At 37.7% G+C, this 27,485-nt stretch overlaps 1 protein-coding gene across 2 annotated transcripts in view; it reads right to left on the reverse strand.

The window, feature by feature from the left end:
- The window catches only part of DACH2 (dachshund family transcription factor 2), a 253,762-nt gene that overhangs the window by 16,001 nt on the left and 210,276 nt on the right, over nucleotides 1-27,485 (reverse strand). The gene's annotated exons all lie outside the window — the stretch shown is intronic.

Genomic DNA, 27,485 nt, shown 5'->3' on the forward strand with positions numbered 1-27,485 from the left:
CTCGTTTGAAAACAAACCAAACCAACCAACCAAAAACAACAAGAAAAAACCCAAACAAAATCAAACCTTAAGCAAAACAAAAAAAAGCAATAACAAAACAAAACAACCAAACAAAAACCAAACGGACCCTCAGAAAGAACCTGACTTCAATGCATTACAGCGCAGTGTCTCCACAGCAGCACTACTATCTAGTGTAACAACCTCCAGGAGCATCTGTTGAGTTGGAAAGACTTTGTGCTCTGTTTCTAAAACATGCCTGCTGGCAAGGAACCAGGGGCATTACCAGTTTTGAAGTATTCTTTGAAATCTCTGTTTAGGCAGCATTTTGTTTTCACTGCATAAGTTCATTAAATGGAACATGTTCATAATGACTCTTCAAGATCAATAACAACAAAAGCCGGTAACCTCTATGCATCTTTGTAACTATAATATCACTTTAGAGCTCTGGTCATGTAATTTAGATGATCCATTTGAAAATAACCCAACTCTGGTAACACACTCAGGCCTTGGAGTTCATTCTCATTCAGATTTGCCATTCCTCATATTTAAATATATCACTGTCAGAGTTTTGTAAATAAACTGATTAGTTGTTGCATACGATGCTACACAGAAATAATATCTAAGCCACGGAGCCACAAAAGACTAAACTAAAGTGGCATTTGAAAAAGAAAGTAATACATGAAGTATGCATAAAAAAACTATAGCTGCTTTAAAATCTCAAGAAATCTCTACTATTTGGAGATGAAAGTAATAACATTAAACTGGCTGAAAGGAAAATTACTATTGACTGTGAAGACAGGTTGCATGGTCTATGGTTTGTAATGTTACTGTACAGCAGATTGAAGTCTCAAAATAGTATTACTCTTCTTTAAAGAGATAGACACAGCTAAATTAGGTGCTGCTTGCTGCAGTGAGGATCAAATGCAAAAAGAATCATATTTCATCAGACCTAGTCAACACCAGGAAAATAAATAGAAATATAAGAGGTATGCAGGCAATGATTCATTTTGATAATCTGGCCCAAGAGAGACACGGAGAGACAGCACACAGATCTAAGCTTCTACCAAAAGACAAATAGGACGCAGAGGGTGGGAATTGGGATGACAGTGTAGCAGAGGTCACATCGATTTTCAGCAGCAGTTTTCACACAGATGAGATAACCCTGGACTCTATTTGGCCCATTGTTCATATCCTACCTGTCCCAGAAGCAATAAATTCCCAAGTCCCAGAAAAAGGGCAGTAAAGAAGAAGGATTCTACTTATGACTTCTTATGATTAAGTTTTTGTGCTAACCAAACATGCTTTGCAGACCAAGGTCACATTGCATGTTAAAGTCTGTAATAGCTGAAAACTCGGAGCAGCATATTATGTTTTAGCGTATATGGGTGGAAACTGTCAAACCATTCATCATTTTTTTTTTTCTGATTGAAATCACACTCTGCAAAGATGAATGATAAATGCATTAGAAATCTATTTCAATCTTGTAATAGGACTTCACATCTGAATGGTGTCTACATCTCGCCCATATTCTGAGTAAGTGCACAGTTAGGCAGAAATTTATTAGCTAGACTGGAGAAATCATAATTGGTAAAGTAATTAAAAAATGGCACGTGCTGGAAGCAATTTTGTGGACTGTATCAAATGCACCTCTTTAACAGGAAAAAGAAAAGATGTCGATTTAAGGATTTTGATTTTAAAATAACACTAAAAATATAAATGCTAAAAGCTGCATTAACACATACAGTGCAACAGAATAAACAAAAAATAAAGCTAGGACAACTACAACCTAACCAAGGACACAAACAACCTTTCTATTTATTGAAGCAAAGTGGGAACTACTTTTATCGAGCTTGTTTGTTAAACCTGCCATGCTTTATAATGGCATTCAGGAATCCATTTAGAAGTGCAGTCTTTTTATTTTAATTTCTAGATGGCATCCAGATGAATAGACGAAAGCAAGAATTATATTGCAGAGAAAAGAAATACACAGTAAACACTAGCAGTGAATGGAATATTATCCCAGGAAAGCACATGGAAATCCATTAGAAATTTTTTTGTTCTTATTTCGATACACTGAAGCATTTCATCTTCTGCCCAAGTTGCAGAAATAGGGATTGAAAAACAAAGCATCAACCTACAGACTAAATACAGTGCTGGGAACACGAGTAATGAGAGTTGCTCCCTGTACGACAGCGCGTGGCCCAAACCTGCCCGTGATTTCATTTGCCAGCTGGTTTCTCTTCTTTCTGAAAGCACGTTTTTAAATCCATCACTCATACACCTGATACGATGTGTCACATCCCCCCCAAACAAGGTAGAAATATTAAAACTATAATTTAAATATTGCCTAATGCCCGTTAAACCACCAAGTTATTTCTTCACATACACTTGAAAATGATCTATCTATCCAGACCTGTATAAGCATTATTCACCCCAAATAGCTTATAGAATATAACTCATGTATAAGATACGTATGTGGCATATGGAGAAAAGAGTAACAATTTATATAAAATTTATAGTTGTTAATCTGTTAGTTACTAACCAAGACATGTGATGTCAGAAAGCCCTCAGCCAGTGTTCATGAGATGGTTTTGGACACAGACGGCAGCCGAGTGACTCTTCTTCCCTGCCCGTGGCACACAGTCCAGAAACCTAAGGGCTAAAATCCTTTATCACAATTATAATTCCTCGAGCTTCACATTTGAGGGATGAGGATTACATTCAACGGTCTGTAGTTACCAAAGAACAGCCTAGAATCTCTAACAGACCTTTTTGGCCTTTAATAAAATAAAAAAGCGGATTTGCAACACCAGCTGTGTTGAACGTGCTACTCATCTCTGAAAATAAGACACTACATTTTTTATTTGAAATAGCATTATTGGCCCAAAGATCTTAGAATCATCCAAACCAGTGTGTCTTCACGGTGGGAAGAGGTCCCTCAACTTGCAGCTGTATAGTAAGTCTACTTCACAACAACAGTGATGGGCAGCGGTTCCGAACAGGGGTATTTTGACAGTATCAGGGTCCAAATTCTATTTTTTGACAGCAAAAAGCAGTTATCCAAAAAAGTGAGACTTGTTACATTAATTTTAAACCTTGGCAACTTCTCTGTTGTTCAAGTAGAAACTAGTAGAATTTTTTTCTTTTACAGTAAGTATGAAAACCCTGTAATGTGAAGCATTGCTTATTTCACATATTTTGTATCTGTAAGCCTGCAAGGACAGGGTTATCTGTCTTCAGTGTCTTAATAACTCTGAAAATCCTCTACAAACCTCTGCCTGCCGTTTTCTGCCTCCCTCATTGCTTCTCTGCCAGGAGCTGAGCACTCCTGGTCATCAGTGAGAAAAGAGATTCCTCCTCCTAACCTGGCCCCAATCAGACTTAGAAATTTACTGCTGCAACCTTGTGATTCGGGTGCCAAATTTAAAGCCGCTGCTGTTTTTCTTAATTACAGTCCCCGAATGAACTGGGTCAATGAATGCAACTGGGGAGTAGCTGATTAAACCAGTGCCCTAGCTTTAAATCAGACTTATTTCATTTTCAAATGACTGATACAAGTTGATAGCGCACAAGCATTTTTCACTACTGAGCTTTGCCATAAAGCAACTTCACTTTATGGATACTATGCGTTCATTATATATACATTTCCAGGCTGCCTTAAAAGCCTTTGGAAACTCTCACAAACCAGCGACATCAACTGTCCTCTGCCTCACAGCATCCTCCTCCCCGCTGGTTCTCCCCCAGGCACTCAGAAATCGGTTGATTTTGTCCTGAGGAAATGTTTAAGAAAACCATGTCTGTTACATTTAGAGCAACGTGCTGGCTTAGGAAATACCAAATATTTGGAGTGGTAAAAAAAGAGAGAGCAAATTGTGCAAGCAATGGATTCAGCACCTTTCCAGAGATGTGGTCTCAGGAACAAGGGTGCTTTGTTTTCCTGGAGGATGGCATAAAACAGGGATTTAAGTATTTTCACAGCAGAAGGAGGCAAAAAGAAAAAAGGAAAAAAAAAAAAGGAAATTTCACAAGAAAAGGCTGAAACTACAATTTACAAATTGTCTTTATCTGTGCACACTTTATCAAGAGGTGCGTAATTATACAGCTTTGACATTTTCATCAATATACTCTCTTTAATACCACAGAAAATTATACCTATTTATAACTTCCAACGTATTTATAATATACACTGATGTTCACATGGCGCTGATGGTAAAAACACCTGAAAATATTTTATTAATTCAAACCTTAAAAAAAAAAAGATCTGAGTTAGATGAGCTATGAGGTTTGCAGTATTAACAAATGAAATTGGGTAGTGCTGTAATTCACTAACTAGACATCAGAACTAATGTGTTTCAGTTCAAGTAAATTCAGTCTAAAGTTCAATATGTACAGATTAAAAAAACAAATACAACTGATGTCACCTGATTAAATTCTCCTCATTAAGGTGAACCGTTAAATACAATTAATATATAAAAAGTCTTCAAAAATACTTTATTTTATATGCACAACAATTATCTACAATTTATACTCTGTGCTATTTTTATCTCTGCTTTAGCCTGTGAGCTGCTCCTCAGGCAGCTTTGGGTTATCTGGATTCCAAAACATTTAAAGTTGTTCTGTGCTTTAAATCGCTTCTTAATCTATGTAGAAGCTTAAGTACAATTGATCTGCATTTTCCACATGGCAATTTAAAGCAACTAGTTACTCTCAGCTAGCAATAGTATCTTCTCATTCCTCGCACCAACAAGAAGCATTTTTTGTACTGACACAGAGAAGAGTGAAAATGGGAACTAGTCAATAAAAAGCTAGTTATGAAATTACTGTGGCATGGAAGAAAGGAGGAAAATGGAACAAAAGAAACAAAATCCTCCTCATGGCCATTATCAAGAGGTTTCATGGTTTTTTTTCAGCTAGGTCTCCTATAGCATTCACAAAGGTTTCTTTTTTTTCATGGTGATTTTTAAGCATCACTATAGTCTGACTGTTCTACCGAGATTTTAAACTGTCAGATGAGGATGGGTAGGAGGAACTTGCCAAGGATAAAAAAAAATTCTTCAATTTTCTTGGCGGATTCATCTTTTCCCTATTAATGTTGAGATTATTTCTTCAACTATTTTGTTGCAAATATTTATGACTCCATATGGAGCAACAGATGTTGAAGGGAAGGGATAGCAGAAAAGACTTCATTTTCAGCAATTACCCTGCTACTTGTTGTCATACTGTAGGTGTTCTTAGTGCATCTATTTTACATACCACCCTGTCCTTTCACACACTGCAAAAATGTCAGTTTGGATAATTAATGTAATAACTTTAGTACAAATTATTTCCACAATATCAATTTATAAAATAAAAATATAAATAGGACAACAGGAGGAAGAAATCAGGAAGGAAGGGGGAAGACAGGAATTGCTTTCCTAGTCCAATAAAGAGCAAAATTACTGCTTAAGAAAGGTGAAGAACCATGGGCTGGGGGTGATGAAGATGACAGGAATGGGTTGATGATGGTGGGGCAAACCCTGCTGCCTCCGGGTCCGTCTGTGAATGCAGCGCTCCAAAACTGACAAGCAAAACCACGTACCCAAAAATCTGCCTCCCGTGCCACCGGAGTCAGGCAATCTCTTTCATGTCCCACTCGTTGTAATAAAAATACACAATGTGCTTTTAAATAAATCTCATCATCTACTCCCTTTATTGCAGTATTGCAGTATAACCAATAATTTGAAACAGATCTCATTAGAAAGATTCAATTTTTTTCTATTCACAAAAGCCACACAACTATATAAACGCTTTCAGAGAGCTGTGACCAGTGGAACCAAATTTTCACGGGTATGGCACATATACTTGTGTCCCTATTTTGCACCTGAGAAATTGCACCTTGCTGCTGGTGCTGCAGCTGTGCCACCAGAAAAGGCTTTTAAAAGTTGCCTTCCTGGTCCAGGGACTATTGAAATGTCAGCGGTTCAGATGCACAAACTGTGTTCGGAATGGCTTTGTGCCCTTCCCCAACATCTGCGTTCTGATCTCAGGCAAAACCAGCCTGGAACAAAGACACACAAGATACTTTATCTCTTATATATTTTAAAATCAAACCAAACTAATGTCATTACCATTGAGCTCAGTTTCTTAAAGTACATGTATAATCAGCAGTTCAGCCCTCCAAATATTTGAGGAAGGCAGAGTACTCCATTTCCTGGATATTCCCAGATAATTATGCCTGCTTTATTAAGGTTTATTTTACAACTGTGTAAAATAGGTTATAAAGGACAATTCTACTATTATGCCCTCCCCTGCTTAGGTTTAATAAATATTATATTCCACACCATCCATTAAAGCCAAGCAGTAGAGAAAATAGGAGTGGTAGTAATCTCCTCCACAGATGTAAAATACCCTTAATAAAATAAGGGTGTATAACAGTCAGGAACAAATTACTGAGGTCTACTTTAATAAAATAGTACCCTTAAAGAAGTATTACTCTTAAGGTACTGACATTCCCACTGGTGATGCAGTGTATCCTTTCAAAGCAGTATAGCTTGTTAAAATGGCAAGATATCTTTTTTGCAATAGAGTGCTTGTGTCCAGGCAGATACAAGGTTTGTATAGAATGCATCCAGGGAGCCATAAAACTGGTGGGAAACATATTTCTCCATGGTATTTTAGTACTTCGAAAAATTCAATCACTGGGAAAAAATGTTTTGCTGTAAACATCTGAAGAGCCTTATAAAAGCAATGGCTTCCCACAGCACCTGCTTAAATAATTTTAAGAGGGAGTATGTCTTTGCTCATCTTCTAAAACTTGTAGAAAGCTTCTCCTATTAATTTCCCTGGTGCTGTCAGGCCAGGGCACTTTTAATCAGAAATAATTATGAGTGCAATTGGCGGATGCTCAACAGCAGGATTTCTGCACTGTAGAAATAAAAGACAAATTTCAAAACTGATCGCTAGGAGAAATACGATTGCCTTAACGGGAAAATATACTCAGAAAGATGATTGCCTTAAAAATTTCTTTCTGAATGAATTAGGAATTCTTCAGATGTCAACAAACACTCTGTTTATATATCCTACTGTTTGAGTTCAGTTCAGTTACACACTGAGTCCACAAACCCTGATTATCAAGAAGCATGAGAAATTACTCCCTTTTTCATTTACCTGTTTTAGTTCTACAGGTGAGCGGCAGTTCTGTGTTGTAGCTGTTACCAGCACGATTCCCGACACAAAACCCATGTGCACACACCTCCCACCCACTGCTGCCTCTCCTGCAGATATTAAAGGTTACAGAACTGAACCCTAACACAACCGAGCCTCTCTTGGGCTACGGAACGGTCAGAATTTGGCTTATTCCACACCTCCTCCCCGCTTCAACCAAGAGGGCAATAGGGCCTCTGATAGAAATGTTGTCCTGGCCTATCGATATTACATCTTAGTGACAGAATGATTAGACTCACATATATCAGCATTACGGCAGCTCTCGGTGTAGAGAGCCCCATGTCCATAGCAACGTAGCACAAGTCTTTGCCACCAAATAATTACATGATGCTCTGGGGAAAGACAAGTTTTCTGAGCACACGGCCCATCTATCAAAAGGGAAAACTCTTTCTGACCCAAACGGCAGCTGCGATCAGAGTATAAACGGGAGCTAACCACCAACTAGTCCACATCCACTGCTTCACAACCTAATAACTGTTAAGTCTACTGCTGTCACTTAGCCTGAGCTCTTCTAAAAGATCAAATACTGCTAAAGGGAAAGAAAGAGGGAAGCTTTCTGCAGAAAGCAGCAGCTCTCTGACATGAAGCCGCCGTGTGCTTCCTTCCCCCAGCCCGAGGGCCGTGTGTGGTCACTGGGAGGTTGGTTGTGCAGCCACACGCTTCGAGCCGGCACCGTCCAGGTGAAGCTCCTACTGACCTCCTGAGCAGTGACTCCCAGCACAGACGGGACACAAACATCACTTGCAAAAAAAAAAAAAAAAAGTGCTAAAAATCAAGTATTTTAACCACAACAGCCTCATTTCTGGGTCCCATTTTCCACTAACAGGTCACCAGTACAGTGCAGGGGTACAATTCCCAGCGGTGGGTCAACTCTTGTCTCTGTCTGAGACCTCGAGCCCCTGCATCATCACCCTGGAACAGCCAGAAGTGTTGTGCTCTGCTACAGGGTGCAGTGTACAGTAAAGTCTGGCAGTAAAGACCTGTTGCTTCGGCTAATTTCATCAATAACAGCCTAATATCTGCTGGTGCCAAAGCACAGAAGCTGGAAAACTAAGCAAATGAATATATATATATATATTATTTTTTAATTTTTTTTTCCCCTTCTCACAGATATGTGTATGTATAATCCCATTCTTTTGTTGGTTGGGGATTGCAAACCAATCACTCTAAAAACACTTTGAGACTCTTCATGAACCTTTTGCCTCTAAATCATTATAATTTCTAGTAGACTATTAAGGCAAATAATGTCACTGGCATCATCATTATTAAATAAAATTTCTTTGCAAGCCTTATTTAAAACTCCATAAGCACAAAATCCTTCACAAATGTTCAGGTTTTGATCACTGCTACTGTGACTTACAGCTTTTAGCAACCAAAGCGTTTTCCTTTTAAAACCAGCTTACTCTTTGTGGGCCACATTATATTTTCACTTTGGTTTATTCTACCTCCTTGCTTTGAAACTGTGCATTACTTGAGAGAGTAGCTGACATACCCATTCACGATAGTGCACAAAATGAAGCTTAATGAATCCCAAATGCAATGTACTTCATGTGCTAAAATCAATGTACATTGCCTGCTACACTATCTCCCTGCGAAATTGAGGCATTTGCTCAGAAATTTCTCTCTCAACAGGGTCTTTTCTTTTTTTGCAGTGCTTAACTGCCTTTTGTCTGCTCTTGTCTCCCTCCAGTGTTGCTCAGATGGCAATCTTTTATTCCTTGTGCAAACTCATTTGGAAAATGCTGGATGGGCTACAGCTGTGTACCGCTATGTAAGGTCTAATCCATGTCAAGCAGCGCTTTACACGCGCTGAATAAACACAATTAAACAATGTTTTAATGGATTATTAAAAAGGCAGAGTTCTAGACTGAAAGTAGTATTTAAAAGCAGATTTAATCAGCTAGTTTTCTAAAATTCTGAAAGGTATTGATGCTGTACACTCTGCTGCTCCAGCTCTGAAGTTTTTGGGACGGCTACTGCAGCCCACAATGATGAAACTGGGGACAACACTGGTTTTTGAGATGGGGGGGTCCACAAACATTCAAGTCTGCAGCCCATGAAAAACAATCAGTGGATAAGAACATTAATGAGGCATGGACCTTACCCAGAAAGGCATTTTCCCATGTATCTTCTACAAAATGAAATAAAATACATGTTTTTCAAGAGCTGCTCTCTGTTCAGGTGCCGTGGAACATTTGCAGCTCAGCCGTACTCAAACAGTAAATTATGTTCTTGCTTTTATGATGTATAAGGTCTGGATTTGTACGGCCCAGTAGTAAATACTGACTCAGAATCAATCTGCATTGCTTCTGACAATGGTATCTAAGTTGGATATGTAGTCTAGAACCATAGAAAGTCAGTTTAAACTGACAGCTATCAGACAGTGTAACTAACTTATTTTTCAAAGTAAAAATGTCAGAAATAATAATAACACAGAAATCGGTAATCAAAATAATTGTGTATCCAAGAGAGTTGTCTCTGACCCTCCACAGGACACTATGTGGGGAACTGCAGATTTTTTGAAGGGCTACTTGAAAGTTTGGGCAATGATAAATCTGAAGGGAAATCCATAGTTTAAATTCTTCTTTGTACCAACAAACGTTCTCTCCCCCGACTGTATTTCTCTGTGGCACCCTAGGATCATGGGAAAAAATACCCTATGAAGCAACAAATTCTTTTTTATTTTTTCTTCAAACAAAAAACGCCAATGTTGTCCTGACGTTTAGGTTGTAAAAACTAGTAACTTCTATTAAGTGGCAGCATGAAGAACCTTCATTAGCTTGAAGTGCATGGATTATCAATCAAATGAAAAATAAGCATGGGGCAGATGAAAATGGTAAACTGCTATAATTACAAATGATGTTTTGTGCAAAATTGCGTCTCAAGAATTGTTACAGGATGCTGTGAAAAACCCCACATTTGTATCCACAGTCCAGAATAATATGGTCCATTACAACGATGTACTTTGGAGCCGAAATGACATTTATTGTGTTTCACATTGTTTCTGTTCTATCCACTGAATCTATATTTAGTTTTATTTTTTTAAAAGAATAAATTTGCTTTAGCAAGCTGACAGCTTATATGAATATTTTAGTTTTGCTTGCAAGTACCAGGAAAAAAAAAATGGCATAAAACTCAAGCTCCAAGTTCCCCAGAATGCCTACTGAGAATAAATTCTATGTTTATTTGTATTTCATTTTCCTTGAACAACTGCCTTTCCCTCGGGTATTTATTAAAAGCATAAAAAGAATGAGCCAAATTCACTTCTCAATAACATCCATTCAGCATAGTTGAAGCTTGTAAAATTGCACTAGACTAGCCATGGGGAGAATTTTACTCACTGTTTAGTAAATATATATATATCTATCTATTTTTTTGTTTGAGAAGATGTATTGTTTAATCTTTAAATTATCTATCTGCTCCTGCTCATCAAAGAAGCAAAAGCAGCTTTTATGTTATAAAATTATGACTTCAGGTAGGAAAGCTATGATGTATATGCTGTATTCACTCGTGGTTCCTTGGGGCAGCCCTACACTTTGCATTTCCCATCGGACTTGTTGAAGATTCCAGTGAAGTTTCCATCAACTCCACTACCCAAAGAACTAGTTACGTTTTCTTCTGTGCTATTTGCCTGAAGATTCCCATATATACCCTTATTTGACCTACATTCTAAAATCCACAGACTGAGGCAGCGTTAGCAGCAGAACGGCTGGAAGTGCCTCTGGCCATTGGGCAGGTCTGTTCTGGATGGAAGGCTGGAGAAGCAGTTTTATACTGACAATGGTGCACGACAGACACGTCCACTTCTGTAGCAACTAAACCAGCAAAATCCACAAAAAAAGCACTGAAACCAAAGCTATCAGTCAGGCTATGACCACAGCTGAGACGGTTCACATCACAGCAGCCAGGCTGTCTCTGCACCAAGTTTCCATCAGGCCAGGCTGAGATCTGCAGGGTCGCTCTTCACCTACCTGGGCAGATGTCTTAAAACTGTCTAGATAGCAAATAAAATGAAAAACCCAATTCCCATGATATAAGAGCCCTTCTCCCAGTGCAGTCAACCATCACTGTGGTTTTTGTACGGTTTGATTAAGTCTTTTTCAGCAGACCTTGCAGGAAAAGTCATTCGACACTAACGCTGTAGCGTGGAACTACAGCTGCTAAATGGAGTACGTGGCCAAGAGCAGGGGTTAGTGCTTCTTGCTGCTACTCCCCAAGAAATTACAGTTTATGGCTTGTTAGCAGAAAAATAATGTCTTTAAGATCTAAGCCAATGTTTTCAGAAATATCATGGATTGTCTTTATTGCCAGCGTAACAAACCCCCCAAAATGTAATAGCGAGCAATGTGACCATTGCCCTTGGCAGCACCATTAAACTGGGCAGTGAACTACTTCAAATAGCTGCGAGTGTTAAACATTAGTTCTGCCTTAAGTAGGTTGATTTTAACAGTCAAATGTGCACTGCAGCCTAGCTGAACATTAAAAGCACCTTTCAAACTTAATTTTACAGAAATGTTAACGACCAGAACAAACTATTGAAGGTAAAAAAGAAAAGTAATTATTTCAACAGATGAAAGGAAACAGTAAATTAACACTCTTGTTTTAAAAGGTGGCTCAGTAACTTATCTCCTTTAAGGAAATACCATTAACTGAAGGTAGTATGGATATTTCAGTAACATGTTTATGGTTCAGGGTTTTTTTTCTCTTCTGGCCTTTAAAAACAAGGTTTAAGGCAAAAGGAGAGCTATAAATCTTTAATTGAAATACAAGTTCCAGAAATGCTTTATCAAAATCATAGCAACAGAACAGGTTTCTAAATATCTACATTATGTGTCACATACAGATATGTACATGTAGCAAGAGAAAGCAAAAAAGGAAAGAAAAGACAACAGAACAAAGCCCTCAAGAGCAACAACCCTTATGCCCACAGAGGAGTCTAAAGACTAAGGAAAGGAGTAAGACAGCACTAGAATGACTCAGAAGTTTTCCTAATATACCACCGGTGCCTACGTACATTAAAAAAAATATTAAAAAAAAAGGGACAGCCAAACTAATCCTATTATTACATTAAAAATTATCCAGGGAGAAATTTGTCATAGCTTAGAAAACGTTAAGCTGCTTGTTGTAAAATATAAAGCATACCAATTTTCGTACATGAGCTATTATTCAGTGCAATTTTGAAAACTGTTTAAAAACAGTCATTGGCTTGCAAGCAAGATTTTCTTACCATATGTGTTGCAATATGGAAGCAGATTGTATAATAGACATTTCCAAAAGGAATGTCAGATATATATTTTAAAAATGTATAGAGCAAAAATCAGGTGATCATTATTTTTTGGTGGACATGCATTTTCCAAACAATAGAAAGGTACTGATACAAATGTTGAGTTTGAAAATAATTTATTCTGCATAATCAGCATAGCTACATATGCTTTTCATTCTGAAATCACTCATTTGCAGACTTCAAATGATGAAATGGTAATTATTCCTGTGACTTAAACATGTCCACTTTGAAAATATGGCCAAACATGAGGTTTATTCATTAAAGCTGCATTGCTGATGAAATTTGCTTTAATCTTGGCTTTCAATTGATAGTTTTTCATAAAGAATACTTTAGTAGATAGAGATACGATAATGTACTGCACACATATCAGTTTGCAAGTGTTTATGCATATTTCTAGAGATACTTAAGCCTACGTACACACACACATTCATATAAGACATATATGACCTAAGAGGTAAGGAAAGAACTGCATTCTGAATTTAGCACTACTGAAGTACAATGAGAATCAGACAGTCGGGAAAAACTGATGATGCGGTCTCAGAAAACACCCGCTCTGACAGCAAAGCCAATTTAAGTAGTTCCCACACCCCATCAGCCCATTCTGTGAAAATCTTTTTAAACTGTATCATATAAACGAAGTCTCTCCACTAACACCTCTGGATCATACATAGGACTATTATTTTGGGGAGACATTTCCAGGCTTAAGGTATTTTGATGTGGAAATAGACACAATTTGGTTTGTTCTTACATATTACTTGGATCATGGCAGTTCATGTCATTTCACATAAAAACAGGAGTAGGAGATGTTTCAGGCCCCCTTTTTTGTTGCTTTTGCTAGCTGCACAAAATACATTATATTGTCCAATTTAAAGAAGAAACTGAGGAAAAAAAGTACATGTAGAGCGCAGTGTTTGATGACAGAGTACAGGTAGGTGAGATCTCAAGGCTTCACGCTGGTGACAGCTGTGAAGAGCCAGTCCTGGCGCTCACCAGCAGGCTGGACACAACCGTACTGACGTGACCAAGACAGAGACTTCCCAGAGCAGAAAGGCAAGTTTGACAAGAAGTCACCACATCAAGGACTACGTCAGGAGACCAGAATAACACTTGGGAGATGACAAGAACCACAGAATGGTTGGGACTGGAAGGGACCTCTGGAGATCATCCTGTCCAACATCCTGCTCACACACAAAGCCACCGAGAGCTGCCTGCCCAGGTCTGCCTGAGAAGTCTGACTGAGTGGTGGAGAAGGTAAGGTAGACTTCAAACTCAGGACATTTAAAACCGGTTAGAAAGAAATAAGGTATGACTGGAAGAGAACTGGTAGCTAAACAGATTACTGGCATGAAAGGAGAAGTCTGCTCCACAAACTAACCCTTAATTCAGTAGCCTCTGTTCATTTGAGGATTTTAAGGGGACAATTCAAAGAATAAGTAATATCTGAAGACAACCCCTTAAGACAGGATTATGTCGCAGAAACCTTTTAACTCGTGTGTTGGACCCACTCAGAGACTGCCAGATACACCACGCAAACCAAGCTGCAGGGTGCCACCTCTGCGTCCATCACCCACGTGTCGGATCAATCATTATTTGGTATTGAGTTGTGATAAACACCACCACTTTCAAACCTTCAAATAATAACTCCTGCTTCTTCAAACACGTTATGACAGTACTGTTGCTATAAGCACATCTGCATCGAACACCAGGGTAAGAAGTAGTTGTGAGCCAGCAGCCTAAAATCATAAGTTTTAGCTGCACACAGCAAGGTATACACTTATTTAAAAATAAATGTGAAATTCAGTCTTCCACAAAAGAAGCAGCGTCATGAGAAAACTCAGGCTTTAAGTTTTGTAAACGCTGCATTTTCAATATTAGAGTGTCAGTCTTCATTCAGGCTTTGACAAGGTTGTCAGTCAAACAGCAATCTAGTTTTGTAAGACTTTAACCAAAGATCAAAGCAATGATACTGCTGAGTTCACATTACCTTCCCAGAGATAACTACTCGAACGCTACCTGAACGCTAGCACTGCATCGATATTAACTTTGCACCATTCCTTCCAAGCAAATAAAGCAGTATGAAGTTTGACAGCTCTTCTGGCTTCTGCTCTCAGCCCTGATCTGAACTGAATCCCAGTGCCCATCCCCAGCCCCTCTACCCCTTTGCAGCTGCCACCTGGATATTAAGCTGGAGGATTGCAGGACTCGCCTTCAGTTAAACTTCTGTCAATTAAAAATAAAATGAAATGTGCTTTCTGTCTCCTTTGGGAACCACATTGAATGTCTTTTACTCAATAACAATAGTTGGGCAATAAAAAGATGAGTGAGCAAAATGTGGTATATCATCGTTTTGCTTTTGAGTTCAGCCCAATGGCAAATGAAAGGCATCCAAAATCAATTTCAAGAAGCTAATAAATTCAGTATGTGAAAGCAGTGAACATATAACTTTTGCAGCCTCATCATCAAGCTGATTTGTAAGCAAAGCCAGGCCCAATTCCCGCACACTATGTCACCCATATTTTCAGTTTCATGCAGGTAATATACTATTTCTACAGAGTTTATATTCTGAGGCTAAACATGGATATATATATATCTTCTTTCCACAAACATATGTCCTGGTAATATCATAATAAAAATCTGAATGTACTCTGCCCAGGAAATGGTGTCGATCACTATCAGAGTTACCTCCTCCCATCCCAGGGAACAAGGTGAAGGCCAACGCTGCAGGCAAGGGCTTTGGGTTTTTATTTGCTTGTCAACCAACCGCAAAGCTTGCGAGACTTTGCCCATCTAAAGGCAGCCTTCCAAAGGGATACAAATTGACCGTAATTACAACATCATTTAAAGCACTCCTTGAGCAACGCTGAATGCCTCCAGCATAGAGCTCCTGATCCTACTGAAAACAACACAGAGGGCTTCCGCTTACTCCAAGCAGTTCCTTCAAATTTACATGAGAAGAAAATTTGATCCATGCTTTCTACCATGACATAAGAAATCTTGATTCAGGGTCAAGTCCATCCAAATGATTCAGCGGCAACTGCTTTTATGAGATAATAGGCCTTTAGTACAAGTACAGCACAATTACAAATAAATTGCTTGAGAAAGGGAAGGCAGCAGGATGTACCTCACCTGGCTGTAAGGCCGTGACTAACACCTAGGAGAGCAGTGATGATGAACCAATTTTGGTTACACACCAAACCTGCACACGCGGCACGAAAAATCGCCAACAAAAATTGAGCCAAGGCATGTAAATAAATGGTTGTACAAAAGGCCTGGGAAGTGCAGGTCTGTATTGGGAAAAAATCAGAACTTCTGAGAGTAGCAGTTTCTATTTCTGAAATAGACAATCTATGTGATGCTTCTTGGATTTTTTTGCTGATGTATTACAGAAGGTCAATTACACTTAACTAACTTATTTGGAAGTCTTTAATAGTGTTAAAATTTTCTTGCAGTGTGGTACTTATTTAAAAAGAGTAAATACAAACCAAACAGGTTTCTGACCTTGGAGATTTCTGTGTCAATATATGGATTTGTTTCATGTAGGAAATAAGACAGCAAGAAGGCAGGCAGGCAAGCTGGGTGCTGCACAGAGCTTCAGCTGGGAGGGCAAAATGTGAATAGAGAGTGTAACTGAAGAATGATGGTGTATGTGGACTGGGACATGTGCAAGTTTTAGAAAACAGCAGGTGGAGAAAGCTGTGGAACAGAATTATATCTAAAGGGGAGATATTAGAACTAGGTGAGAACAGTAAAGGAATCACACTTGAAGTGTAAAATATTGCTTTTGTTACTTAGTTCATCCTGTGAACATGTCCAGGTTTTTCCTTCCCAAGGCAGAAGCAATGGGAAATGCTGGTTTTTCTTACTCTATTTCTTCACCAGAGCATCATCCTCCTCAGATGGTGGCAGATGTTATTATGGGACCCGGGACAACTATTTCCTCACCCTGCAGAAAACACTGCGCTTATTTTTCATGTTAGAAATATCAGATCTTGCTTCTCTGCCTTTACTCTAGAATTTCACTGACCAGGTGAAAACGAGCGACTATGAAACCCAACTCAAAGCAGAATTACACTGTAAACCCCTCTTTCTTTTGTATTTGTTATATCTATTTTACCTCTTCACCTCCAATGTTTATAAGAGGAAATAATAACTTTTTTCTCAAACCCTGTTTCTCCAGCTGAAGACAGCCGGGGCCATGCCCACCCTCCACAGTTTCAGCTCTCTAAAAAACCTCCAGCAAAACCAGAAAATCTAAGAGATTATGAAAGTTTAGGAAGCTAAAATTTTCTGCATTTATCTTTGATAACTCCATACAAAAAACAGCTTCTCCTAAATTGAGCATTTCTTCAAGCATTTGTAAAGATGGCACTTTTATAAAAACATTTGAAAATCAGAATATATGTAAGTATAAAAAAGCCTAAATATCCGTAACTAAGTATTCATTTAGTTTAAAAGTTTTGATATTATCTCTCTTATTTATTCTTCAAAGGGGAATAGTAATTAGAAAAGTTCTGCAAATTTACACTAATGAAGCAGAAAAATCTACTATGAAGTACCAGATTTTATGTGAGCAAATAAATACAAAATGTTGAAAATGTAAGTATACCTAGCCCCTTCTTTTTATTATTTTTCTATTTAAAATTACTGACAGGTTATTCCCAGGTCTTTTTAACGACTTGAGCTGGGAACTGTAATTTTACCACAAACTTGGAATTTTATCAATGAATTTATATTCCACCAACACTGGAAAAGAGAAACCACTTAAATATGCAGCAAAATTACATACTGAAAAGAATCAAAGAGAAAACAGATTCTTAGGGACATGGGTTAGTGCCAGAGTTAGTTTGTGGTTGGACTCAATGATCTTAAGGGTCTCTTCCAACCAGAATGGTTCTATGATTCTCTTTTCTTGCTCTCCTCAGGGAAGCTCTCTAAATCCAGGGGAAAAAAGGCTGCCATTAAAAATTGCCTTACTACAGTATGTGTTAGCGCCATTATATGAAATAATTGCTCCTTGGGAGATTCTAGACAGTCAATTAACCCCCAATTCATGACTCAAGTGGCAGAGCAGACACTCAATGAATAAAAGGCAGGGGTTCAATTCTCAATTAGGGTGAAATTTTTTTCCTTAATCGTTTAATCTCGTGGTCAATTAAATCCCCATGCATTGTATTAATTATTATATGAATTCAAAGGTTAGTTATTGTGTACTGTAACTGGACCTGAGTCCTGCACTTAAATTTCTCAAAGCTGAAAGTTATTATACCTTAAGGGGACAAATATTCTCTTTTGAAAAAGAGACAAGGAAACATCTTTTCACTGGGCTTTGCTATTCTGGGATACTTTAAATGCCTGCTGTATTTTTATGCCAGAGATAAAACTGCGATTATGTCATAAGACTAATTTAGTGCTGCACCACATATTTGCATCACTAGTTATATTAAAAAGAATTTCTAAGCAGACTTCTAAGGATTAACGGCATCTCGAACTGCTGGGTTTTTTCCCTATATCGTTGGGCATAGCAGCTTGGAATAGTAGCTTACTTTTCCATCTGTTAGACACATAGAGGCTCTCAGTTTGTGAAGTACTTTCTTGGTACTCTTTTTGGTAGAATAAAGTCCTGGATTTCCTCAGGGAAGCAAAGGACATATGCTGATGCTCTATGGTTTCAGAGTTGCTGCGGAGATGAATTTACTTGGCCAGCTTTCTGTTGAGTAGGCGCTGGAATCATATAAAACAGCGACTTGCAAAAAAAAGAGTAAAATGGTGAGTTCCCCGGCCAAATCAGTGATCTTTTTTCAACTAATTATTTTTCTTGCTCAAAATGAAGACAGTTTGTCTTTGAAAAGACTGTCTATCATTAAAAAAGAAAAGTATTGAAAGTTTTTGAAACAACAGATGTCATAGTAGTTGAAAGTACAATTAGAAAGCAAAACGCCGCAGAAATAAAACTTCAAACAAAAGCGGAAAGAGTTCTTTGTGCACATCAATAATTTAGAATGATTTAAGAACTGTTTTATAGATGCAAGTGGAGCTCTCTCTGTCTATATATAAATTGAACGTGGTCTTTATAGGCAAACAAAAAGGGGAAACAATCCTTTTAAATTATTTTTAGGATAATTGTTTCTGCAACAAACATCATTATTTATCAGTTTTGAAAAGAAGCCAACTGCTAACACTTGAAATGCACAGATCTTGGCACACAACATAGAAAATGGTAATCTCTCCCCTTTTGAAAACCAGTTTTGCATTTATTTTACACATTTGTCAAGTTCTTATCTCAAAGCCCATGCATTGGTACCTATTTCTATCAGAAATCATTATATTCTATTTCTAATCACCTTCCCATAGCTAATTTGGTAACTCAGGAAAGGAAACATTTATTGCTACCAGATGTTGTTACCTTCCTGCTCACTTGTGTCTTACTATAAATTGATTCAGCAGCCTGGAAAACAAGGTTTAATATCTATTATTTTGTCTTCTATATTTCTTCTGTAATAATCTTTCTTTTTAGACAAACAGTCTCATTTTAGTTATATCAAACGTTCCAAATCTATGCTACAGCTACTTATCAGTCAGGATGCAACTATGTTACACAGTGCCATATATAATAACAAATAATACATACTATATATAATACCAAGACCCATGATGGTCTGCACGCTCCCAGCAGCTCATTCGGGGCAGCAATGGGGCTCCCCCAAGGTCTTCTATGAAGCAGGAGCTGGAACAGCCCATGGAAGAGGCTGGCAAAGCTGCTCTGAACCTGACTTGTTTCTCTATATCTTTATGTCTGCAAATAAACTTCATTAAGAAAGTAAATTATCTATTCTGTATTTGAAACTAACTGCATTGTTTTTCTCAGTTTCCTTTTATTCTGGGGTAAAACTCCTGTGTACTAACCCAGGATTTTGACGGATAGGCTGTTTCCTGTATAGAGACATATTTTCCTTTTCAGCTGAGAGGGAAGATAAAGGAATAAATGATGGTCCTTGAGACTGTAAACTTTCTTAAGAGGAAATGGGAATGGACATTTTTGTAGTCACAGAAGAAGGGGAGGCAGCTCCTCAACAGCTTCTACTTATGCGTTTGAACATCAGAACACAACTGCGCAGAAACCACAAACATTCTGTCACTTTAGCTACAACAATCACAGAATGATAATTAGACTTTTCAGATACTTGGGACCATTTAGCTTCAGCATTTTATGGGACTGATGATCTATGAGTTGCTACTTCTGTAAAATTAAAACTCTAGCCTGAATTATAATATATTTAATATATGCTATATAGGCAGTGAAGTTTACAAAACACCAGTCCTAAAACAGGGTGCTGAAAACTTATCTGGTATATTAAAGAGAATTCTTATTAAGAATAAGTCTATAATCTAGAAATGCCTGACATTTTCTGCTGAGATTTCAACATGTGTGTATAGAGTGTGATTAGCAATGAATGTTCTTGAACACATTAAATGTTCAGGAACACATTAAATAGTTTTTGAATACTGGTGGCTTTTTTTTAAAGTATTTTTAAAGTATGACACATTGGAATTATTATTATTATTATCATTATTATTATTACTGTTATTTGAATTTTACAAAAATATAATGCTTTCTTTAAAATACAACAGTTAAAAGAAAATGGAGTATATATAAACATACTCTTTTTATAGAGTGATTTCAAGCTTTCCTTTCTATCTAAATCCCTTCTGTCTGGGATGCCACAGGGTATATGACAATAATGTCAAAAGTCAAACAGCAACTCTGGCAACTCCTCTAACACGTGAATTTCTCCACACTTTTGCCTGGAGGGCACCTTCATTACAATCACTTTCTAGATTTTAAAACTAACAAACAACAGGACAAGAATAAATACAGGCCAGTCTCCTAACTGACAGCATCTGACATGTCTCCAAAGGTTACAGATGTATAAATAACATGTTATATTTTCTGAGCCATTCATATTTTCTGACTTCCGTGAACAGACACGTGTACACGTGTGCCATTTTCTGCTCCAGCTCAGCCATCTACCAGACATTCTCCATCCTCCAGCATATTCTACCTCAAAAAGGCATCTTCTACCACATCAGAACAGGCACTCTGCTCAACTGTGATTAAACATTTTACAGTTACGTATCCCCTCACTGACAACACTCACCTGATTAAGCCATGGGATATTGTCAGCAAATCCACACAAGCCAAATCGAGCTATCAAATCACTGCACAGCAGGCCAGGTGACGGACAAAATAGAAACTGTACAATGTTTTATAGATTATAACATCTCAAAATACACCCGGAAGCAGAATTTTATGTATTAAACTACTTGTTATAGCTTGTCATGTTCTGTCAACTGGAAGAAAAATCTGCTTTGGAAACAACTGTCACACTGACTACAAAATAAAAGAAAATAAATCAGCTCGTATTTCCAGAGCCACACGCAACAGCCGAGCATGACCAAGGAAGGGTGCCTGGGGAATTCCATAATGGAGTGATCACTATCTTTCTAGCTTTGTACTCATTTGCCTTGAATTTCAGAATTCTAATGGCTAAAACGGTTGAAGTTAAGTGACCCTGTGTATGTGCAACACAACCTTTCGGGACTATTATAAATTTTCCACAGTTCTCATGAACACAATTGAGCATTACTAATACATTGCAGGCAAAGAACATCTCAAAATGACTTAGGAGTCCCACTTCTACTTTCAAAAGTGTCCGTCCCCAGAAATAAATATGGCTACAATAAACAAATACACAACACAGTAAATATTGTTGTAGTGGTGGCCTCTGCCCCAACAACGAAACGTGAAATCAGATTTCCTTCAAAGTCCATCCCGAGCTGCCCGTTGTCTGGACCTCCTTGTGTCCTGCAGCCCCAGTGGCTCCTGAGCTCAGTGTAGGGGTTATATCAGCTCTGCTAACAAGATAGATAAATATAATGAAGAACACATTACTTCTGGTTTCATAGCTACCTATTTCAATAAAATAATTTTTTTCCGCTTCCAATCTGAGGTTAGTTCACCACCTTGTATGTCTCTTCTCCAAAACCAGGTTATATAAAGCAAAGTCCACTGATGCTATAAAGGCTGGATTTGCTCTTCGACAGCAGGAGCACACATCGCTGTCACAAACAAGAGCACTTCTGGTCCTCCCTGTTCATGACTGAAGCAAAGGTTTTGGACCCAGAGCCACAGTTGTGTCTGTGTCACTCAATAATATTCCACCGACATGCAACATCCATCTTTGGGCAACATGACAAACTCTAAAGCTTGGTTCACTAACAGTAACCCTGAGAAAAAAAAAAACCTATATTTTATAAAGTGCAACTTCTATGAATTTCTTGAGGGTCTTCCTCAGACGTAAATATCGCAAAACTTTGGAAATCACCGATTTTTTGTTATTAATTTATCAGTTCACTTACTTTGACTTAAATCAAATGCATGAAATATGCCAAAAACATCTTTTCGTCTAACAGGCAGCTGTACTGAAAGCAGAAATTGCTGCCTTCTGAGTAGTTTGCCAGTGAAGAAGTGTTTGATGGCAGTCTTTGTTGTACTTCCTAGAAACGACACGTTTTTTTCAGTAAGATATACTGTCTGTACAAACAAAAATTTCATGCAGTGACAGTCTAAGACTTATTGGATGAGTTCAAACAGAGAAGAACCTACCCCTTCCCTACACCCCTGGGCACAGAAATGCACAAACACCATTTCTGTGGAGTAGATCTGGTGCCCATGGGAGGTTGAACCCCATCAGTGCCTTCCCGGAGATGTCCAGGATTTCTGAAACATGAGAAAAACATTCAGGATGCGTATTTTTCAGATATTATTCCTTGCAATAAGGACTCAAGTAAGCTTATTAAATAACTGATAGACATTAAGACTATCACCAACTGCAGTTTTCAGGTGAATAACTTTGCATCAGAGATATTGCAAATCAGGGAATTCCAAGGGTCTGCTTTAATACAAGTACTAATCCTAAGGAGAAGATTCCTGGGTCTAATCGAAAAGTTTCCTTAGGTCTCTGGGTGCCAATCAGCAATTTTTTCCCCCCTTTTTATGCCTTTCAAGTCTGATATAGCTCAATAATATAGATCTACCTAAAACTCAATTCACAGTATTGGAGGAAAAGTGGAAATAGTAAACTCTGCAGAGACAACCTTATTTCCCCATTTTATTCCACAGACCTACACCAACACCTTACTAAAAAAGTTAGTCCGAAGCCTTTTCAGCAAAGAAAACGTCGTTATTTCAGCATCTTTATATAGACTAACAATTTGTAGAGTCGAGAGAGCAATACATTAAAGTCACTGAAATCTAATAAATAAAACATATTAATAAATTATATATCAATGTAAGAAACTGTCTTGGTCCAACTGCCAAGATAATTGTGGAGTAGGTATTTTACTCTTCAGAAAAAAATGCATCCTTAAAACTGATTCTGCTAATAAAATTCTAATATAAACTTAGTGTAAAAGATGTCACTATGGAATACTTTGTATCTCTTGCATAACTGCCCTTGTGGCTATAAATGTCTGAGCAATGGTTAAACATACAGTCATAATGATATGTGTCTAGACACTTCAAAAATTGAAGATCTGCCATTACTTACTATTTACATATATTGTGAATTTAAGCGTTAACAAATGTTTGCCTTGGTTTCATGGGTTTGTTTTTTTTGGATTGATCGACTGAGGGAAGATCACATTTACTCTCAGGCCACCATTTTAACAGTTGTCAGTTCATCTGCAGGTTCAATTTAACAAGGAAACTTGTGGAAAAAGCCTTTACTGAGAATAAAGCACTGTTCTTCTTATCTTTCAGTATTCTTAAAGGATAGAAAATGTAAAAATATAGTATCTCTGAATTTTCCAGAACATTTGCACTGTGCATGTCACTTAAGGACTTTAGAAAAAATAAACCCTTGCAGTCATTAAACCCCTGTATTACGGCATCTGCTGCTTATGAAGTGACCCCAGGGTCTCCAATAGACACACTCAGACACCAAAACAAACACAACTTCATTTCTAACTTGTGGAGTTTTTCACGTATCTCAAGAAGAGATTCAGGAGCATATTAATGAAGAAAATTGCTTATTTCTTAATAAACCTTTAACATGCAAGTATTGATATGTCAAAGAAACTGCCCGGTGAACGCTGCAGTGTTGGCCCCTAGGGCACACTTGGTACCCGCACTGTGTGGTGCTGCTCCAGGCTCTCTGTTCTCTTTCTTACTCCTTGCACTCCCCATCTGGATGCGTTCAGACTAATTGTTGGAAAAGTCCCCTCTCTGGAGGACATTTTCCCCCCACCACGGGGCCTGTTGCTGTTTCAGGTGTTCTGCACCTGCTCGTTCTCCTCCCCTCATGTCCTGAGTAACCCACTCCTTTGGCAATGATTAATTTAAACAGCATAAAACCTCCTTTCCGCTAATGAAATACAATAAATAAATATAGTTATTCTTTCATTACCGTAGTCTCTGGCCATCTGAAAATATTTCACTCAGCTGACAGAAATGATGCAAAATTTCCATTTCCTTGAAGTAATAAAGGGAAAGGTGTTCTTTAATAAACCAAAAAGGGATAGCTGCCAGATGCACAGTTTTGGAGACAACTGTCTACAGGAAACATGAGACATTGCCCTTGAGTCCAGCCCGGTGCTCTGAAGATGCAGACAAGTGGCAGCACCACCGAGCAGCTCTGCGAAATTCAGAGCAAATCGTTTTCTCAACAAATACAATCTTTATTTCTACTCCAAGACTGCTTGAACAGTGGTTAAATCTGAAGACACTGGTCATTTAGGAAATTTTCCTACAAAATTGTACTGATTTCTGTGGCAGGAGTTGGGCCAGTGCCTTTTATTACTCCACCTTATATGACGAGTTTGCAATATTTCTTGTCACGCAGTCAAAGAGAATAACTGTACCGGCATTTAAATTCAACTGGAAGGCATCGCCAAATTCTTTTCTGGCTTGTTTAACCTTTCTAATGCCAGAATTCATATGGAGGTTTCTATAAAGCCTATACGGGGCTGTGTCAAACACAATCCTTTCCCATGCAACAGAGATTATTTCCAGGATATATACTGAAGCAGATGAATTTAAGATTTAGTTTTTGTGAGAAATTTGCATAGATAAAATGTAACTGCTTAAAACCAGACAGAGCAAGTAAGCACAATCAGGAAGAATTTGTGTTTGAATTTCAGTAAACGTTCGAGGCAGGGGATTTTCTAACTCTGTTTCCTTTCACTAGCAATTTCAAAATAAAGTACAGATTACTCTTCATATGGTTTTCACTCACACCCTGACATGGATGCAGAGGCAAAGTGTTTGTGCACCATAGTGGTTAAAGATATTTGAGAAAAAATATAATAATGTATTTTGTATGAAAAAATAAAACTGCAGACCTATAAAGATGTCTGACTTTGTTGTCCTCTAATGTTAAGCATGACCACGCTTCCTGAAAAAATAATGAAAGGATGTGGAGTAATTGAGATTTAATGGCATTTCTCCTTCAAAAAGCTGACAGGTATGGTCTGTAACTGGGCTCTAACCCCTCTGTTATGAGACAGTCGCTACTTCAGTAAATTCTGCCACACCAACATATGCAAACAGCTCAACAAAACTGGAACAACCTTGTCTTACCTGTCTCTTAAAGAAAAACTGCTTGAGCTATATTATCTTCAGCCCTAATCACCTTGAAATTTCTTAGATGAGAACAAAGTGCCACATTTTTGTCTGGTGCTGAGATCACTTAAAATGGGAAATGGAAAACAAAGATTCTGTATCCTAAGGGATATCACAGTATTTGTCTATAATGATTACAATAACTTTTATTAGTTTTTATGTTAAGATTTCACATAAGTAGTACCACTGCTAAATTTTAGTAACTTAATTTTAATTTGTTGCTATCTTGTTACAGAGTGCTCAGATTTGTATTTCTATCAAGGTGTGTAACACAAAAACATGTTCAATTTATGCCTTCAATAATTCCTTTGTTGCTTGAAAACTTCAAACTTACAGCAAAGCTGGCATTTTATGGCCTGCAGAGCTATAAATCATTTTTAAAATCATGATGATATTACTCAAAACAGATGTGAAAACATATGTTTGCCACGGTTGTATAAACCGCTTACTTGTCATACTTAATAAATGTTGATACTTTTATTTTAACTACATTCCTTCTTAATAACTTTGAAAATCTTTTCCATGGTAAATATATTTTGCTTTAGTAAAAGCAATGGCAGGTTTTGAAAAACAGAGCTCATTCTGTATACAGATTACAGAGAGTTTTTTTTGCTGAGCAACCCAGCACAGAATACCCTCTTCAGTGACTGTCTGAAAAACATTCAATGTATTTGAGGTGCACCACAGCCCAAAATAATGATGCACTACAGAGCAGTATTAGGAACAAATAATCTACATGGGAGCGAGACAAATCGTCATGTTTGCAGAGAAAAAACTGACCTGTGCAGACCAAGTACGAAACCAGAAACTTTATTCTGTTTTTAAAACGATAATTTAAAATGTCTCACAATTTTGAAGCAGTTTTTTTCTGACACAGGTCAATCTCTGAACACTAAGTTCATCCTAAAACAAACCATTAATGCATGCAGAAGTAACACATGTCTAAAGACATATTTCCCAGTACATAATTAATTGAAGAGAGATAATACTACGTAAAAAACACAGACCAGGAAACGAATAATCCTATACAACTTGAATCTTAAAGTGAATGATCGTACACACAACGTTAGTATCAGATCTTAGTGATTTTGTACCTATTACAAGAAACGTTCAATGATCACAGAAGCCTGGGAATTGAGGTCACAGGTGTTGAGGTTTAAATTATTTTCACGCTTTTTGGGATTTTGGAATTGGTTTTTCTGATTCTTAAACTGTACCTTCCTCCATCCGCCCTGAGTGACGGGACAGCTACTACTGATAACTACCTGAATTTGCATCTTTGAACCACACAGGATATTGAATTGTTTTGCTGAAAAATGACTAAACATGTGGCAAAGAACCACACACAGTTCAACAAAATTAAAATCACCTTCGGATTTAGATTAAATACTCACCTACGTAATTACTACAGAAATGTAATTTTTTAATCTTAGAAATGAAGGTATGGTTGAAAAGTGTTGGTCTATTAGGGAGCCAAGAGGGAAGAATTCAAGCATGATGACCCAGAAAATTATCTCAGAATGGCACACAAGGGCTATTTTGGGGTTCATGAGGGAAGTGCCCAAATGCCTAGAGAAACCAGTGAACGAAAACAGCTACTTTTGCTTTCAAGAAGAGTGTTGAGTATGAAAATATAAGGAGGAATTCTCAGGTTCTTTCTTCCCGTTACTGAACCAGTCACAGATGTCCAAGGAGCAAAGCTGATCATATACAAATATGAATCTGCTCAAATAATTTTATATAACTCTGGAACCACTGTGCACACAAAGCCTTCAAATTCTCTTTTGAGTAGCTCATAGAATTGCCTATACCAGTCTTTTTAGTCTTACCAGAAAATGCATTAAAATCACCTTCACAAAAATATAAATCAGTTTCTATTTTCATTTATGATAAAATGTTCCTATTTACAGTAGACTTATAAATACAATTGGCTTACGTTGTCTTCTCTTTGGTCACTTCCTTCTTTTCCACTCTGAAATCTTAATATCTCCCTCAGTATATGCCTTTGCAGTATTTTTCCAGTATTCACTTACCTTCAAGATTTATTTTATTCCTTTAACTATGTCCCATCTTCTTTCTTTTTTTTGCAGGCACTCATTTTGTGTAATGCTTTCTGTATATATTGCCAGAATAAACCTCTCTCCTATTAATACAATTTATTTTTTTGTTGTTTTTGCAAGGAAACACATGGTTTCTTCTTCCTTGATGTGCAGCCATAGATGCCACGTGCTCTGTCACTAAAACACTTCCCCAGGCCTTACCTGCATATGCCAATATATTCACGTTCTCCAGCACCCAACTGAGCAGACGAGGCACCTC

Source organism: Patagioenas fasciata, chromosome 11 (genome assembly GCF_037038585.1).
Source record: "Patagioenas fasciata isolate bPatFas1 chromosome 11, bPatFas1.hap1, whole genome shotgun sequence".
NCBI classification, from domain to species: domain Eukaryota; kingdom Metazoa; phylum Chordata; class Aves; order Columbiformes; family Columbidae; genus Patagioenas; species Patagioenas fasciata.